The sequence below is a fragment of the Sceloporus undulatus genome, chromosome 3 (assembly GCF_019175285.1).
Source record: "Sceloporus undulatus isolate JIND9_A2432 ecotype Alabama chromosome 3, SceUnd_v1.1, whole genome shotgun sequence".
Lineage (NCBI taxonomy): Eukaryota > Metazoa > Chordata > Lepidosauria > Squamata > Phrynosomatidae > Sceloporus > Sceloporus undulatus.
Window position 1 is genome coordinate 263,990,777 of NC_056524.1, and position 5,808 is coordinate 263,996,584.

Sequence of the window (5,808 nt, forward strand, 5' to 3'; positions counted from 1 at the left end):
TGCTTTTAATGTTTTTTATACTATTATTGTTTAATTCTATTTTAGTACTGTGTATGGGGGGGGGGCGGTAGGTCTAGGGTTTGATTTTTAACTCTATTGTAATTGATGTATTTTATTGTTGTAACCTGCTCGGATTCTTCGTGATTGGGCGGGCTATAAATAAATCTTTATTATTATTATATTATTATAACATCGGAACACCATCGTGTTAATTTTGCTAAAGGAAAAAAAGTGGGGGGAGGCTATTAAAGAGAAACACTGGAAACAAACTTCAGGCATGGGGGGGAAAATGCAGGAACGCACTGTAGGTTTTGATGCACAAACAGGGAAATAATATTTGGTCCCAGAACGCAGGAATAGGTTTCAAGTGAGCAACACCCAAATGCAAATAGGTTACTTTTCAAATATTTGAATAGGATTTGAAGTCAGATGTGTTTGGCAGCATCAGCATATGCTGAAATTAGAAAAGTTAACTGATGCCGTTCCTCACATCACAAGGGGGAATGTATGCAGACGCCTTTGTGACAATGAGATCATGAGGGCTGTCCCATGTGCAACTATGGTGGTCACATTAAAAAGAGTCCAGATATAATTTAATCAGGTGAGAGCCAGGGAAGTGTAGTGGTTTGAATGTTGGACTATGACTGAGGAGATCAGAGTTTGAATCCCTGCTTGACCATGGAAACCCATTGGGGACCTTGGGCAAGTTGCTTTCTCTCAGCCTCAGAGGATGGCAATGGCAAACCCCCTCTGAAGAAACTTGCCAAGAAAACCCCATAGTAGCTTAGCCTTAGGGACGCCATACGTTTGAAAAGATTTGAAGGCCCTCAACACCAACAACAAGCTTGCAAGCTTTACCTGCTGAAATGCCCTTATTAACAGTACAAAAGCCCTTTCTTCTTTTTCATTGAGCTACTCTATGTGGTCATTCCTATGCATGTTTACCCAGAGGTAAGTCTCACTGAGTCAATTAAGACTTACCCTTAAGTAAAGCTGCAGAAGATCCTACTGAAGCAGACACGTTTCTATCGTGGCCTCAGCGCAGATAGCTGGGGAGTAGACAACCTAATCTCATTGCTTACTCTGCCTTGCCTCCTATGTCTTTAGCAGCTGCTTGACCCATGGACATCTGCAGATCATATTGCTTATCATTAACAGGTAATAATGTCCATCTCCCTGGTGTGAAAAGTTTTAGTTGCTCATTTTTGCCACAAAAATGCCTGGTATTAAAGCTCATACCACCCAACTGCATGCCGGCTTAAAACCAGTTTGGGAAAGTTACTTGTGGTATTACAACTCCCAGAAATTCTTTACTAGCATGGCATCTGGAGTTGTAATCCCCCCAAATGTAATGGCTGAAGGAAACAGTCACTTTGACAGTCTAGAGCCCAATGCATTGAACACAACAGACATAGATACCAATAATATATCTAGCAGGGTGACTAGTGTTATCAGGAGTTACTGGCCTCTGGAAAAGCAGGTGACACAAAATGGGAGGGCGGGTGAGAAAACACACCAGAACATCATTTAGGTAAGAGCTTTCTCTTACTCCAGTAGCTAGCTATCTTGTGAAATGAATGCAGGTGTAAAGAATAGACCAGGGATTGGGACATGAAAGATGGCAGTGGAAGTATTTTATGTATGTTGGTTTATGTATTTTCTTTAAAAGGCAACATGATGTTGAAAAAGAAGACATTTAAACCTTTTACTTTGGTAAGAAGGCACAAGATATTTCTGCAAAAGATTTCTGTGACTTCTTTTATTGGCATTTGCTGCTGTGTCCCTTCAGGTCATTTCTGACTCTCGGCAATCTGCATGTGAACCATTCACAGGGCTTTCTTGGCAAGATTAATTCAGAGGAGTATTGCTATTGCCTTCCTCTAAGGCTGAGAGAGTGTGGTTTGTCTAAGATCACCCAGGCTGCATCCACAATGTATAAATAGTCCAGTTTGACACCGCTTTAACTGCCATGGCTCAATGCTATGGAATTCTGGGATTTGTAGTTTTGAGATATTTATCTTTCTCTGTTAGAGAGCTCTGGTGCCACAGCAAACTACAAATCCCATGATTCCATAGAATGGAGCCATGGCATGTCAAACTGGATTATTTCTGCAGTGTGGATGCAGCCCCAGTGAATTTCTGTGGCCAAGCAAGGATTCAAACACTAGTCTTCCAGGTTCCTAATAATCATCATCATCATCATAATAGGATTTATTTATATGCCGCCCAGTCATTGGGAATCCGGGCGGCTTACAACAAAGGGGATAATAGAGGGCATACAATCTAAAAGACATGACACAAAAAGAGAAGGGAATGGTGGGGGGAAGGGGATCAGGTCCAGCATTCTTGTCTCCCTCTGAGGCCTGGACCAAGGCAGATGGACTAGAGGGAGGGCTCTTGTTCTTCACTCAGGCTAGCCCTGATGGAGATGGGCCTGCCTGGTCAACTCCCTCATAGATGTCAATTATGGAGGGAGGAGTCCTAATCTAGCATTCAAACCACTATACATGCTATCTCACGTATTAGTATTTTGCCACTGTAATATTGGTACAATCATACAATATACTATATTTTGCGCATTTTCACACATCATACTAGCAATAGTTCTTGCTATTTCTAGCTGAAATAAATGCAAATACATAATCTGCTCCAATTAGAATCCACATTAACAGCATGTATAAACATGCACATTATGGACCAACACAGGTGACAGAGTGATGTGCTCATTCCTCAGAATAAATATTGAATGCAGTACAGTTTACATTTGAATGAACACAATAGAATCAGTTTTCAGTCATTGGCTCACATGTGTTTGCTTAAATAAAGGATTAGTGGGATCAACAGAACTTACTCTCAGCTAACTTGACTCAGATTGTTGTCTCATGGGAAGTTACACTCAACCTAACTGGGATTACGGTACTTTTTAAGAAATATGCTTAAATCAGGCAGAAAACAAACTGTATTTATATACCACTTTTCTTGTATTTGTGTGCATATGTCAGTATTATTAAACATGTAACTCAGAGTTGAAATGACTTTAAAAATATTGAAGTTCCTTACTAAGACTAGGTGCAGTCACACTGTAGAAATAGTGCAGTTTGATACCACTTTAACTGCCATGGCTCCAGCCTGCAGAATCCTAGGATTTGTAGTTTTGTCAGGCACCAACACTCTTTGGTAGATAACGTTAAAGACTTTGCAAAACTACAAATCCCAGGATTCAATAGGCTGGAGCTACAGCACTTAGGTGGTGTCAAAGTGCATTATTTGTACAGTGTGGATGCGCCCTTTGGAGTGACACAGTCCACAGAAGAGGAGCAAACCTAGCAAACTATTATAAGAGAAGGCATTTCCAAAAGGCAAAAAGGAAGCACTGAGTGCAGGGCTGGCAAAATAAAAATTGTTGCTAATAATGAGGAACACTGGGTGTATCATGTAACCTAAAGCATGTGTAGGTATCTTTTCCAATAACTCATGATGTTGCCAAAGTACGCCAAACTCAGTTTTGTCATCTTGGCTTACAGGCATTATTGGGGCTTGGTCTGTTCAAGAACTCATATTTGTCTTCTTGAACATTGACAGCATCCTCAGCACTTTTCTCCGGCACCACATCTCAAATGAGTTGATTTGCTGTTGGCTTTCTTCACTGGACTTTATCACAGGGGGAAAATCGGGGGATTCAACAGGTGTTATCCAGGGAAAATTGTGTGATTGCGGCTAAAATTATCACACGCATCATGATTAGAGGGGGCTTATCCCAGGGAATAACCAGGGAATAGCCAGTAACAAATCTGGTTATTCATTTCTTCACTGCAGTCTCCGTTCTGCTCAATGTGTGATCCAAGGTATGGGAACTCTTTGACTGTTTGAATGTTCTCATTGTCTAGGATGAATTCTTATAGATCTTCCATGGTTATTTAATATTTTGTTTGTTGTTGTTGTTGTTGTTGTGTGCCTTCAAGTCATTTCTGACTTATGGAAACCCTAAGACAACTCTATCATAAGGTTTTCTCAGCAAGATTTGTTCAGAAGAGATTTGCCATTGCTTTCCCTGCGGCTGAGAGAGTGTGACTGGCCCAAATGAGTTTCATGGCTGACAGAGGAATCAAACCTTGGTCTCCAGAGTTGTAGTCCAACAGTCAAACTACTATGCCAATTATTTAAGGTTCAGCCTTACTCCAACCTTGGCACTTTCCTCTTTTGACCTTCTTCAGTAATTGCTCCAGGTCTTTGCTGGTTTCTGGGCCCTTGGTATCCGCTGTGAATACCAAAATCCATGGATGCTCACGTTCCATTAAAGACAATGGCATAGTGAAATGGTGCCCATTACATACAACGGCAAAAACAAGGTTTGCTTTTGGGAATTTATATTATTTTTGGATATTTCCAAGATGTGGATAAGAAAAATCCAGCCACAAAAGTATGTAGAGTGGTCTCTCCACATTTGCTGGCCTTGGGAGTGAAGGACTCAGGTGGACGTAGGAAAACTGCAAGGAAGACACCTAATTCTTTTTACCTGAGAGAACATCCCTCTAGGAATCCCCAGGTCCTCCACTGCAACTCTATGGTCAACATCTGCCAGAAGAGGAACACAGAATCACACCGGAGGACCCACAGATGCCTAGAGAAGCGCTCTTCTCTAGGAACGTCTAGGTTCTCCAGCACGACTCTATGGTTAAACAGGTACTTGTGAATAAGATTCCACTCACAAAGGTCTTGGCGGGTGCAACAGACCAATGCTTTAAGGAGTAGACAGAGAAGCCCTGAGGAGGCCCTGTTTCTTTCTTGACACCAAGGGAAAGCAATGCATTGCCCTCCGCCATCCAAGTCTCTGTGGAATCACGCTGGAGATCCTACAAACGCCGAGAGGAGTGTTTTCTCAAGGAACTCCTGGGTTCTGCAGCACAACTCTGGCAGAAGTGGGCCATAGACTCAGACTGGAGGGCCACCTCGAGAGAGAGGCCTTTTCTTTACGCCCTCCCAGGGTCTCCAGCACAACTCTATGCTCAACCTCTGGCAGAGATGCACTTGAGAACCAACCCAGGGATTCCTAGAGAGAGGACAGAGGACTCCAAGGCGCAAAAGTCCCGGCCAGGAAAGGGAGGAGGAGGAGGAGGAGCAGTGGGGCCAGGCGCATTCCTGCTGCCTGGGCTCTGCCCTCCTCCTCGGACGGAGCTCTGCCTGCTGCTCTGCCTCTGCCGAGTAGGATGCTGCCTCCTCCAGCTTGAAGAGCCCGAGCAGGCGGCTGCCTATAAAGCGCGGCCCGGCGCCCGGCTCTGGCTGGGCTTCTTTGGGGCTGGCTTCGGCGCGGAGGCAGCAGCAGCAGCGGGGCTGGCCCTCTCTCCGCCGGGGCCCCTGGAGCGCCTGGCCTTCCTAGGGTAAGCCTGGCGAGGCAGGGAGGGCAAGGGGCAGCGGGGAAGGAGAGGCTGAAGGGGCTGCTCTCCGATGCCCCTCCAGCCCAGGCGCCTTCGCCTTCCCTCTGCTCCAAACTTTCTGGGGGCGCTTCCCTTCCACCTTCTGCTTTGCAACTCGGCCTCCTCCTCCTCCTCGGGGCTTTCTTCCCCGCAGGAAACGAGGCGCAGAGCCGGCGGCAGCCTTGGGCTCCGCCACCCACCGCCGCCCCGGAGAGCAGCCCAGGGCCGGGCTTCTCCCGCGAGGCGGCTGCTGCTGGCGCTCCTTCTCCGGAGCAGCGCCTTTTCCCGGCCGGGAAAGAGGGGGAGGGCTGCCCCGAGAGAGCGCCCCTTCCTCGGCCTCCCGCTTTCCGAAGGGGAACCTCTTCCAAGAAGACTTTGCGGGAGGAGCCCCCCC

The 5,808-nt window shown here is 45.7% G+C and overlaps 2 protein-coding genes across 3 annotated transcripts in view; one reads left to right on the forward strand and one right to left on the reverse strand.

Moving 5' to 3' along the window:
- Positions 1-5,808, reverse strand: part of MCF2L2 (MCF.2 cell line derived transforming sequence-like 2) — a 211,001-nt gene that overhangs the window by 127,575 nt on the left and 77,618 nt on the right. The window lies entirely within an intron of this gene.
- The window catches only part of B3GNT5 (UDP-GlcNAc:betaGal beta-1,3-N-acetylglucosaminyltransferase 5), a 40,283-nt gene continuing 39,689 nt past the window's right edge, over positions 5,215-5,808 (forward strand). For both annotated transcript variants that reach the window (XM_042457087.1, XM_042457093.1), the window contains exon 1: positions 5,215-5,378. The gene's annotated coding sequence lies outside the window, so the exon portion shown is untranslated. The remainder of the gene's footprint in view (positions 5,379-5,808) is intronic.